Genomic DNA, 13,668 nt, shown 5'->3' with positions numbered 1-13,668 from the left:
TAGTCCGAAAGCATGGTGATAAAAGTTATTTCCAATGTGTTGTTCCTTTATTTCAAAGTCCGTTAAACTTTCCCTCGTGTCTTTCACTCCCACACAAATTCTTAAACCTTTTTACTGGTTCGTTTTCTCCACACTTCTTCCTTTATTGAAAAAATGATAACTTTGTGTATTTTACAGCTATTACTGCAAGTTCAAAATGGGGAATTAGTTTTAGCCCGAAACCGCTTCCCTGTAAATAACACTTTTTGCAAAGCATAGGTGTTCCCTGTAGTTTTAAAACTATGTACACTTGTAGCGTAAAATCCACTTATCACATTACATATCGTGACGAAATAATTTGTTGATATTGATTTCAGGGAAATGCTTCATATCAGTTTTTAGTCGCTATTGCACAAGACCGCATTCCATTTTGATATTACTTGTCTGTGTTTTATGACTTTTGAAATTACCTGTGCTTTCGTAGTTTTAAATATAGTTTTTCAATTTCCGCTTCCACTTTTAATTAAGCAAACACGCGATGGAATCTTTTCTCAGAAAGAAAAAAAAACTCATTATTATATTTGTGATTATAATCCATTCAGTTTTTTTTCCTGCGCACGATTGGTCTAAACGCCTCACGTGACGCGGCCATAGCATAGGATGGAAATAAGTATAAACTATGGTATAAACAATAGCCTCCTTTTGGCGCAAACATGTCCACTGGCACTAGTCCGTGGACATTGTTTGTTTTGAGAAGTGCCGAAAAGTTCCGAGAGCAAAGTTTGAGGTAGGCTGTGACCTTCGGGGAACAGATATTTATATCCAAGGGCAAATATCAGTGGATATTTTGAAACCAAATGGAGGCTATTGCGTCTATTGTCCTTAAAATAGTTTTGCACAAAGCTGCTCATATTGCAAAACGTTTTCTTAAATCTATTAGATGTCAAATTAATTATGTAGGCACTCAAACTGAAAGTATTGTTACTGTCTTTTAAATTTGCTTGGGAAGAACAGTGAACATTCAAACGTAAATTTCTCGCAAAGTTTGAAATCTGGGAAATATTACTTGGGGGATTCATCTGATATTCCCTAGTTTTGGCTGCATCACGTGACGTGTTTATACCAATCACACGCGATGCAGGCCGATGCACGTTTCCCTTTTGTAAACAGTAGATGCCATTTTTGCGCTACTGAGATTTTTTTGCACCCAGAATCGGGGTGCACTACACCTTCACGCTAATCCACCGAAAATTATATCATATAGACGACCCTCTTGGTTTTCCTGAACTACGAGGCCTAATTTTATCTAATAATCAGATCACAGTTTTGACCTGGTCCAGGCCTAACGACTGCAGACAACTATCAGTCGACATCTTCGCGCCAAATAGTGGTTAATGTTTATGTTTTTAAATTGCTAAGAAAAATAAAATTTTGACTTATTTTTGCTATCATTTTTTAAAATCCTTTAGAACTGAAAACAAACGAGTTCTATTTTTTGCTCAGCCAATATTGGTATGCTGTATATTTTTTGCTCATATGAATAAAACACTTGAAGACCTTAATATTGATCATGAGATATGAAGCAAGTAATTTGAGTGTCACGGATGTATGGGTTAAGTATGGCGCCTTGAGCAACACAAAGTTGATACGCAGAAACATATACGCACAAAGTAAACTGGACCAGATGATGGCCCCTTTTGCTTTCGGCTTTGATGTGGAAAACAGCGAAAGAAAGAGTTTTGCGAATGTATTGATGTTTTCTGATGTGAGTTCCGACAAAAGAGTTTTCTATGATGTAATAAATCTATGAACATGTGACGGAATGCAATGGCATTTCATTTTAAAATCTTCAGGCTTCGAATCGTAGTGGGGTGTGCGAAACGTTTACGCCATATATCGGAGATAAAGATTGGAATGTTTCGAACTGTAGTTCCCGTTCAGCTAAGCATTCAATACCCACGATGCATAACTAATCATTATAAACCTTGCATTAACAAAAGCAACGTACCATTAAACTTCTCTTCGTAAATATTTACAGTAATTAGCTATACATATATCAAGACATATAGTTACGTGACCATATACCTTTGCTGTTTTAATTTACCTCATTTCGTTCATGCAACAAATTTTACTTATCTGAGCTCTAAGCTTTCCGATTAGACGTCACAGCGTCACAATAACAAATACTTACGTCGCATTGAATTATACGCATAAATAGAACTGCATCAAAGTGCTAAGGGGCACAACTTGAGCTATCAACAACAACAACAACAACAACAACAATTATCAACAACAACAACAATTAGAATTCAAGCTACTTTAAAGAGATTTCGACACTGAAACAAAAGGAATAATATGAAGATGCATGCTGCATGATCGTGCAAAATTGCATGTCCTAATCATTTCACTTTGCATCATTTATAGAAGCGGTTAAAACATTAGATAATATATAATCCACACAGAAATTTAAGAAAACAAGAATAATCGTGATAAGATCAAAAAATTAACATTGACACGTCTGATAAAAATAATCTTGGCGTTAAGTGAATCTTTAGTGTAATCTATTCTTGGCTAAAGATTATATTTACGGAACCGGACACGTGAACCGGAAGATAAAGCTCTCCAACATCTCTGACGTAGGCAATGTTTGTTATTAGCATTTTGATACAAATTAAAATCATTTCCACGTCTGTAAATTTTGGTGAAACATTGTTATAACAGCAAAAAATACAAACGGTATTTCCCCAAAAATAAATAGTATTAAAAATATCTGCTACGCGACGCAATAGTGCAACATATTGGTTTCACTTTTAAAATTTTCTTTTTTCCCAAATTCCTTAAACCACTCGATTTCTGCTGGACTAAAAGTTATTTAGAAGCGTTGTAGACCATGACAATTGAAATCGCTTTTTTCCTTTAACAAAGTGACGTTTAATATAAATTAAGTGCGTTAATGGAAATTCACTATTTGCGCAACAGTACGTTTTGGAACTCGCGGAAAAAGGAATTAACCAACAAAAAATATTCACATCCAAAAAAAACAGGGGAAATACCGTTTTCAGGTGTAAATTTCGCTACAACTACGTGAAATTACATAAGTGAAAATGAAACGTATAAAAGCAGGTCAACCTCAGTTTGGGCATAAGTCATTTCAACATCGCATCCTAAGAAGTTTATACTAAACCGGCAATTTTTGAAGATCACTATTTGAAAAATGAGCACTTCTTGTGGAAAGGTGAGAGTCTACTAGCTTTTTTAAATGTAACAGTCTAGTTTTATTCCTCGTTTAAGTTCTCTCAATCGCAAGTTCGCATTTTTTCATTACTCCACATAACTTTGGATCTATATAACTTGCGGCTTTAGTTGTTTATGTATGTACACCAAGATCTGATGTGTCCAGATTTCCATTTGATTAATTTCTCTATTCTCATCACTATCTGCTTGACAACGTATTGATAACGTGGGGAGAAAGTAGATCGTGATCATTCTTGCAACTTAAGAGTTTTCAGGTTTTCGTTGTGTCCCATATATTTCTTTTTTTGGATATTGCTCTTTCTTTTAGTTTGTTTGTAAAACTTAAAATGTTTTTTTTTTCTTGATTTCAGCTACTTGCTATCGCTGTATTGATCAACGTGGTTTCTTCATCGCTCCAAATCTCTTGCCCGGAAGTCCATCAAACACCTCACAAGACTCTTAAACTACTCCGCCGTAATTTCATGTTCGTGGAGAAACCTTTTGCTTCGCTAAAGTCATCTCTAGAAATTCCTCCCCGGGTTAGTCGAGACGTCAGCGCAAAGATGCCTGGCACTTCAACATGCCCATGGACGTGGGGCCAAGATGACAACCCAGATCGTGTCCCTCGCTACCTGACCAAGGCGGTGTGTCCAAGTTGTAAGCATTACTGTCGTGAAGTGTTGTATTATCACAGAGGACTGGTGCAAAGGTGTGACGACAGAACAGGAGAAAAAGTTTGGAAATGGACCGTGGTTGAACTTCCGGTGGCATTTGTTTATGATCCCTGATAAGGACTTTACTTTTACTATTTATTTCCCTTAAGATTTTTTATAACAAAGATGTAATAAAGCAAATCTATTTTTATCTATATTCGCCATTTGGTGTAAGATGTATAAAATTTTATCACAAAAAGGAATTGTTTATATAATAAGTACATTTCATTAATTTATTTATTGTATTTATTTGTTGCCTATGAGGCCTTGGAACTATTCTGTCCCTTTTAATTGTTATTTAATTTGTGTACCTAGCAACTAAATAAAACTGATCATTGATTATGGTTAATATTCCGGGCTCTTAGTGCTTTGTCCTTGGGTGAGCCCCTTTAAACTCATAGCACCTCTCACCAGCGGGTTTCAGCGATCTATCAGGACCGGGCTGGGGGCTTAAGGGTAACCTGCAATAAACTAGCATGCCCTGCAGGCAGAGTAGCAAATCGATGCTTTGGTTGCTTTGTGCTACAGAAAACGCGCTAGCAATATTGATCCATCTGAACAGGGTTCAGTCTGCACAACCATCGGGGAAGCGATCAAACTGCACTTATATGACGTTTTTCTTTTTTTCGACGATATAATATGACACCTCTTACTTTACGACAGTTACATATATTTTCGACTGTGCTCAAGTCTGCACGAGTCTCCACGATAAATGTTTCTTATCTGAAGCGGGCTCGCCGCTGATAGACCGGTAGACAAAGGACCCTTAAGCTTTCCATGTATGAAGACAAAAGAGGCAATCTTCCCATTTATCGCATGGCGTAAATGTTGTAAAATATATTAAACGATGTTTCTTTTGTCTAAACGTTCATACAAGAATTAGAATTCTATGATGCTTCCAAATATTTCCGGATTTATTACAAAATTAATGAATCTAATAACTACAAAAAGGGACGCGTGGAAAGCCAACCTGAAACGATCGCGCGTGATCAATACGTTATTTTTTTATTGACTTTTTTTCTTTGTTGCTTGCAGAGTAATAGTCGCACGCGACTCAGTTCTACATTACTGATTTACATCACCGCTAAATCAGCATGTTACTCTTAATGTTTAATATATAAATTTAGGCAAGCCTAAAAGCGGAGCTCCCCAGTTAATTATTTTGCACTTTATTGAACTCTGAATTCTGGCCATTGTAAAACTTTAAGGCTAAGAATTTTATATTCGTTTTATTTTTTTAATAAATAATAATTAATATTTTTCCTTATTTCTTTTTTACCGTGTCCGGGGTGGGAGGGGGGGTACTCCCTAAAATTTACTATGGGGGTGTGCCGTTGAGTTGCTGAGACTCTGGACCTGTTCCAGAGACAAAAGGTTCAATTTGCGACCCTGTTCCAGACAAACACTGCAAAGTAGGTACCCTGTTCCAGCAATATCCACAATGGAAATATATGAAGATAGATATAAAAACACTACCGTACATCACAAAGCTCTCACTTGACTTGAAAGGAGCGGAGTTTCATAGCTATATACTTGATAGTGTTTAATCAGGATTCTGGGAAAACAATCAACCCTGTTCCAGAGTCAAAAGGGTGATTTGTATACCCTGTTTCAGAGTCGGAGAGACAAAAAGCATACCATGTTGAGCGGCACATACCCGTATAGCTCTTATATGGGAGTACCATCCCCCCCCTCCGGGTACCGTGTACAGCAACACCAAATAAGAGAACAAACAAAATCAATCAAAATGTTATAATTCCACCGAAAGCATTATCATAAAGAAGTCTGGATGGGAAATTATGTTGCAAAACGGGCAATTATGTTACCTTCATGTAGAAAAAAAGGAGGGAGGAGTAGGGCTGCATGTCGGGGTAGATAGGCATATCACATGGCAAATTAGGCATTTTGTTGTTGCTTTACCAGCTTTAAAAGAAAGAAAAAATCACTTTACATTTAGAGTATAAAGGAAATAACAAACATCTACATTTATAATAAGGTTGATTTTAATTTTTTTCATTCACTCATTTATTCATTTTCATTTTCACTATTTGCCTATATTTTAATTTTGAATGGAAATGGCAGAGGTTATAGCTAATGGTTTACAGCATGTTGCCCAAACCAAGCTAACTCCAAGCAAACCGGAGTGAAAGCTAACCACAAGCAAACTAGAGTGAAAGCTAACCGCAAGCAAACCAGATGAATAAAGCTAACTGCGAGCAAACAGGGGTGAACCTAACTCCGGAAACAAAGAAGTTACATTCTGTCATTCCACCGAACAGGGTCACCCCATCCCCAACCCCCCCCCCCCCAAAAAAAAAAAAAAAAAGAAAAGAAGAAGATAGCACCTTGTTCACTTTTACATGTCTTTTGACTCCCCTTCCTCTTAAGGGGTTTCACTTTACTTACAGAAAAAAAGCAAAAATTCTGGGAAGCTAGAATATTGTTTGTGAGTCTCAAACTCAGTTTTGTTATTTGATTACCCAGAAAAAAATAGAATCATGTCTGCTTGTGTATAAAACTATGCAAGAAAAAATATAACATCAATACTTTGACTACTCTTTTAAAAATTTGTTTGTATTATTTTCCACATCTTTATGGAGTCATGTTGCCCATTTGTCATGGAGTTCACAAAGTAAGCAAGTGAGTCACAATTTGGTTGCTACATGGTACCTTATGGATACTGCAAATTTTATCTGGCTTTAGAATATTTCACTTATTTTAAAAATATAGCTGTTCTTATAAATTGTACACAGCATACAATACATAAGAATGAAATTGGTAATGCATATTGCTTGCAATAACGGTTTTAAACTCACCTATACTTTAGAATTACAGTACCACCAGTTTCAGCATAACTAATCCAAATTCAAATAATTACATTGCTTTGTAACTCCACTACCTCCCCCAAAGTCAACCAAAGATCTTATCATATAATTAGACAACTACATGTAAGTCCTGTGTAGTTGAGGGCTCAAAACATTTGGACACTTGCAGGTCATGTTAACTGGCCAAACAGATTTTAGCTTGGTCACATGTGGTTTCTTACCAGTCAAAACATTGAAAATAGCAATTTTAAACTACCACCATTTCTGCTGTTACTGTTTTTGCTGCATATTTTTGAAAAGATCACTTCATAATGCCCTTGTTACATCTAACAAGATGTGAAAGTGACAGGTCAATCAAGAAGTCGTTTTCTGAAGTACACTGTAAATAGGTTAACATTTAAAATCTAAATTTTGCTTATTTGCAGCTTTTCTTGATTTTAATTTACATGTAATTTACTAGTCTCTTAAAAATAGCATCATGACGACACCCAAACATCGAGCTGGATTTAATCTTTCCTGTTTTCTATTTATGTCCTTGTCCTTGTCTGTTTTTGTGTCTGTGGCACTGCAAACTCTGCAACTCATGTTAACCCTGAAAAAAGTCAAATGCCACAGATTAAATTAAAATTGATTAATTGTCATCAATATCAATAATTTATAAAACAAAACACTTAACTTGAGCTTGTTTAACTGAAGCCAAACCACTGGATGCAAAAGGATCCATTAGATATTTAACAGAGATGGATCAGCACAGAATATTTTTTTACTGATAACTGCAAAGTCAACTAAATATTTTAATAAACTCAAAGCATCACTGCAAACCCTAACACCCCCTCTTACCGGTAATTAAAAGGTTTGGCCTTTAATCAACCCCCCTCCCCCTCTCCCTCCCGCTAGCCCTTTTAGAACTTCCATTGACCTTACATGGGATGGATCTGAATATTTGGGTTTTCCTTGGTATAAGAACCTGTGAAAAATGTCTGTTTTGAAGCAGCTATTGTTTTCCTGCTCCATGTTGTTTTGAGGCTCTTTGATGCCTTGTTTCACTGGTTCATACACTGAGGATGAGCTGGCCATGGATTTCTGCCATAACCACACATTGGAATTTGTGAGGAGTTTGTGAGGGGAGGTGACATTCAAACCATTTAACCTTCCACAGTGAGGATAGGGTATAGATATTTTCTGGTACAAGATCTAGGCATTTCATGAAAACATACTTTTAGTGAAATATTAATTATTTAAATTGTCTACTAATACATTGTAGTTGTTTTGAATGTCATTGAAGAGAGACAAACTAACTCCCGAGTTAGGATTTCGAGTTAGGATTTCGGACTGGATTTTTGAGTTGGATTTTCGAGTTGGATTTTTGAGTTAGGATTACAAGTTGGATTTTCGAGTTGGATTTTCGAGTTGGATTTTTGAGTTAGGATTATGAGTTGGATTTTCGAGTTGGATTTCGAGTAAGGATTTCGAGTTGGATTTCGAGTTGGATTTTCGAGTTGGATTTTCGAGTTAGGATTTCGAGTTGAATTTTCGAGTTAGGATTTCGAGTTGGATTTTTTTTGACAAAGCAAAACCCATTACAATTATTGAAAGCTAACCATAAACAGGCTAACTGGAGTGCATAGTAGGCTAACCAAAGTGAATAGTAGGCTAACAGGAGTGTGTAGTAGGCTAACCGGAGTGCATAGTAAGCTAACTGGCGTGTATAGTAGGCTAACCGGAGTGCTTAGTACGGTAAGCAACTTGAAAATCCAACTCGAAATCTAACTCGAAATCCAACTCCAAAATCCAACTCGAAAATCCAACTCGAAATCTTAACTCGAAATTCAACTCGAAATCCAACTGGAAAATCGAACTCGTAAATCCAACTCAAAATCCTAACTCGAAATCCAACTCAAAATCCTAACTCGGTGAATAGGCAACATCCATTGAGGAGTTGAATAATGAATGCAAATATTTCACAAAGTAAGAAGATCAGCAGCAGCCAAATGCAGATTAAAGCAGCTGGGTAAAAAAAGAACGAAACTGAATAAAAACATATTTCAATTATAACTAATATAAACTAGATACCTGATTTACTTTGCTGTTGTCCACTTTGCACAGAGCATTCTATACCAAGTTCAACAAAACTTGACTGTAGCCGGTAGGTATTCTTCATTCATTGCGGCTTAATGGCAGAATATAACACTACCTAAAAAAAGGATTTACATAATAATCTATTAAAAACCACCACACTAGCTCTAATTAATGGCCCTGTTTATAAAAAGAATTTATAAAAAATTCTGTCTTATTTAATGGATCTCATCAAATATAATAATATTAGCCCCTTTCGTTTATACACTCAGTGTAGTGACCCTTCCTTCCTACAATGGGATATTTAGCTTTTCTACTTGGAGATTTCTTGTTAACTTACTTACAAGTATAGAAAAAACATTGCCATTGCAAAGATACACATTAAACACTGTCATAGTGATAGTCAATGTAAGTTTGCATACACAGCTGCATACAGTGTCTAAAATGGCATGAATTACTAGTAGAGCGAACAATTGTGTTTTATAAAATTACTCAAAATAATTAACTAAGATAGTTTTATGTGGAAATAAACTGAGTTTTTTTTTTTTGTTTCTGCTAAGGTGTGGTAAAAACCTGTCAACGCAAGAAATTCGCAACGTAACGATCTCTTAGCGTATTCGTCCACGACCCTAAAATAGTTCGTTCAAACGAATTCCAACAGCGAGTAAATAAGAATAAATAGATGAATTAAAAAACTAAAACACTAAGTTTAGCTGGGAGTTTAAATAAAAACATTAAGTCATTAACAGCTCATGAATTAATCGGAGGCGAAGCGGCCGCAGTTTTTCGTATGAATTGCGGTCACATCGTTCCAAGGTTACTTCGTTCCAAGTCACATCGTTCCAACTTTCGGTCAGATCGTTCCAAAAAAAAAGTCACTTCGTTCCAACTAAAAGTTACTTCGTTCCAACTAATAGTTACTTCGTTCCATCGAAAAGTCAGATCGTTATAAGAAAACATTATCGAAAACATTACTGCTCGATGTTGTTAAATTTTGTAATTCATGCGATATGCGTGTTACGAGCAATACGGTTTTTATTACGTCTTAGTTTGCCGTTGTACCTGCCAAATTAAATTGTATGCCTTTACCTGTTTAGAATTCCTTGTGTAGTTGTTTTCTACCAATTGCTTAACACCAAGTTTATCGAATATTTTCGGTTCTGTGTTCTTTACTTACGATGTTTTATTAGTGTCGCGCCATCGAATAGGGAGATTAGAGAGAGGCCGGGGTTTGTCTATTGACTTTAAAATATCACTGAAATGTAGATAGTCGATACAACTCAGTCGATACATTAATCAGCAGTTTACTTCAGTTCTGCTTGTAGCGTTTGATGTAAGTTGTAATGGTCAACACACAGTTGAAAACAGATATGTCAAACGCAAATAAGGTGAGTTGAAAACCTTTTATGACTTGGATCGTCTTTTATATCTAACTTTTTATTTTGGAACGATCGAATATTTCGATGGAACAAAGTAACTTTTAGTTAGAACGAAGTAACTTTTTTTTGGAACGAAGTAACTTTTAGTTGGAACGAAGTAACTTTTTTTTGGAACGATCTGACCGAAAGTTGGAACGATGTGACTTGGAACGAAGTAACCTTGGAACGATGTGACCGGATACCTTTCGTATTTTTATCCAACCGCGTAGTACATGTGTAAGCATATAATTACAGATTTTCACAAAAAAACATGGACTTAGTGTATTCAGTAAAGTCAAAGTTTGTTACCTCATATTTGAAGTCGGAGAATGCTTGTCAATTCACAGCAATTCAGCAGGGCAAAGCTTTCAACCAGCTCATGAATTAATCGGAGGCGAAGCGGCCGCAGTTTTTCGTATTATTATCCAACCGCGTGGTACATGTGTAAGCTATAAATTATAACTTTCTCCAGCACCACCGACCTTTGAATTATCTGCGAAGGTCTATTTCAGCCTTTTCCATCCGTGTATCTATTGACACTTCTTTTTTCCTTCACTTCAGTTAATTGCGTTTAGCTCAATTACTAGAGCTGGTCAGCCGCCGAAACGGTAGAAACTCGCTCGCTCTCCACCTGTGCCATTTTTTCGGATCTCCCCGTAAGCCCTTATCGTTTGCCATAACTTCCATGATGTGTAAAGCCTTTAGACGGGGTAGACCGAGAAATATTTACGTAGACATTTCTTTTTCCTGCTCGGTTTCTCCTTGTGCTTCGTTCAGCTTTCAAACTGACCGGGTTGTTCACTTTGTTCTTCATGTAAATCTAAATGGACTGACCATGGAAAAGTACTTGCGCCCGCGGACCAATAGCAATGCTATCACTTGGTCAGCGGTCAACTTCACAAAAACACGCGACCTTGACCAGTTCTAAACCTGAGCCCGCGATATGGTCATGTGATACTGGTCAGCGGTTACGTTGTTTTGACAGCTGTCAATTGACCATAAAATGGATGTCCAATATTAAAGATCTTAGTCGATTACCTCACTCATTTCTGGTTAACGAAGGAGGCAGAAGATTGTCTCCCCCTCCCCCCTCTGCTTGGGTTGCCTTGGGACTCCCCTCCCCCTCCCCGAGAGTCTGTAGGCACGGCGGGCGTACGCACCAAATTTTTTCGGCCTCCTGGGTTTACATCAATTCTCTCGTACCCGCATTACCCATGGTGCTCCGCTCCGCGCGCTGGCGCGCGCTGAGGAGCTCCGCTATAAAGAAAACAGAATCAGAAATTTCGAAGAAATTTAAGATATAGAAAGTTAAAGTCGAAAACTTTTCGACATATATAACAAGCGAGACATATAACGAGAGTTCTGCAATTTTCTGTTCACGAATTACCTTATTATAGGAAATTCAAAAACTCATTAATAATTCATAAGCCCATCAACCTATCAACTGGTCGATAATACGTCACGTGGATCGACTTTATATTGATAAAACCTCTTCCTTATTAGTATGCGGTGTTTTATCAGATATAAAGTCAAAAAAAAAAAAAAAAAAAATCGAAAAATTTTCAAGGACCACTTTGTCGCTGCCTGTGTTGACTTTGGGGTAGCACTTTCTGATAATTTCCTCTCTTCCTGGGCATTTTTAGGCTTCCGAAAAGCCCTGGAAGTGGACGCCATGTCCTCTTCGTTCAGTTCAAAACACGTGTGAGATTTGATTTTCTTGCATACTTATTTTCTACGTAATATTTTTTTCGTATGCTAATTTCCAACGCCACAGAGGCATCGATGATATGAACTCTATTGGGACACGCTTATTTAGGAATGTCTTTGAAGCCGTTCAATAAACTCGCAGATCGTGCTTCATCAAGTCTAAAACACTCGGCTGCGCCTCATGTTTTAAACTTGATAAAGCACTCCTGCTTGTTTATTAAACATTACTTAACGATACAAGTTATTAACGCGAATTTTAAAAATTCGCGTTAATTTTATTGATATTAACTTTTTTACTATAAGGTTTGAACCAGAACTTTTCTCAAATTCGCGTTAATTTTATTATGCGTGAATTTTGTTCGCGTTGTTAAAATGCTTCGTTATATTCCTATAATAAGGTATCATAAACATGGAGTTTATAGGCCATAACGAAAGCAGAATTGACTCAGTAATTTCCGACATCCGGTTTCTATGCAAAAAACACGTTTTAATTACGTTCTTAATTTTTCCAAACGTTTGTCTATAAATTTTCCCGCGAACTGCGTCAATCATGCGGAAAAAAATATGGACAAATGTATGGGAAATTAAAAACGTCACTGAACGCTTTCTATCCCAGCTACATTCTTCAAACTCGGCGAATAAAAACTTTTGCCTTGTATCTTAACTTTACAATTCATACGTTGTCCAGAATTTAATTTTTGTAAAAGATATTTGCCGTCGGATTCCCATACAAACATTGTAATTTCTACCCGCTTTGCCTACTCGTCAAAATGGCGTCGAAAGCCGTGATAAGGCCTATATTCTCAAATACCTCGCTCGCGCTTATAACTGACAACAGAAGCTTGAGTCCCAGCAAAAGTTGCGGCTGTTTGCGAAAAATTAGCTTGGTGTGATATCCGAATGGACGTTTTGTCGAGTTTGTCCCGGTTTCCGTAGCATTAAGGGGCTAAGAGTTTTTCCACTTCCACCTGGATGGGATGCTAATTCCCCCTCCCCTTCCCCAGCAGCATTATTTCGCCGGTACCCATTTATACACCTGATTGGAGAGGCACGATGAGAGCAAAGTGTCTTGCCTAAGAACAAGAGACAATGACCGGCAAGTGGACAGTTCCATTTGGAGTCCATCGCGTTATCCATTATGCCACCCTAAAATAAAGTTGACCTGGTCTAAATATATTTCTATGTCACTGAAATGTGAGTTCCTGAGGAAATTGCTTTACTCTTTTGTGCTTCAGTCAATCAAGTAAATGGACAATACGGGACACTACAATTAAGCGACGTCTGGCGCGTGCATGTCTAAAACAAGAAATCCGACAGCAAACAAGTCAAGCGGTTGAACTCGAACTCTTTGTTTTCCGGTCTATGCACTGAATATACATGTATCAGGATCTTAGTAATTTATGTGTGACGCACAAAATGATATGACCTGCAGGCATGTAAATACCTAGATTGGTGGGTGAAAGGAAAAATACTCGTCCAAATACATTTATAATATTCTCTTCCGGGGTATCACCTTTAAGAAAATTTGAATCACACTGGTTGGAGTCTCCATTGATAATAACATTTTCTTGTTGTTTCCAATCCTTAAAGTAACTTCTTAAACAATAATACAGCTTTACAATCCTGTAATGGTTTGGGTAAGTGGGGTAAGCATAAACCAATTAGCTGCTGGTAGGAGCCCTCTATTTGTTAATTTATGAGATATGATTTCAAGGA

At 37.0% G+C, this 13,668-nt stretch overlaps 1 protein-coding gene and 1 long non-coding RNA gene across 2 annotated transcripts in view; both read right to left on the bottom strand.

Moving 5' to 3' along the window:
- The window catches only part of LOC144654862 (RNA-splicing ligase RtcB-like), a 176,424-nt gene that overhangs the window by 79,471 nt on the left and 83,285 nt on the right, over positions 1 to 13,668 (bottom strand). The gene's annotated exons all lie outside the window — the stretch shown is intronic.
- On the bottom strand, positions 5,908 to 8,896 carry LOC144654806 (uncharacterized). Its single transcript, XR_013570994.1, has 2 exons — positions 8,825 to 8,896; positions 5,908 to 7,343 (listed from the first exon to the last, which is right to left on the bottom strand). It is a non-coding gene; the product is annotated as an uncharacterized LOC144654806 (long non-coding RNA).

This window comes from Oculina patagonica, chromosome 5 (genome assembly GCF_052425735.1).
Source record: "Oculina patagonica isolate OP01 chromosome 5, crgOcupat, whole genome shotgun sequence".
NCBI classification, from domain to species: Eukaryota; Metazoa; Cnidaria; class Anthozoa; order Scleractinia; family Oculinidae; genus Oculina; species Oculina patagonica.
This window is presented reverse-complemented; position numbering and strand designations above follow the sequence as displayed.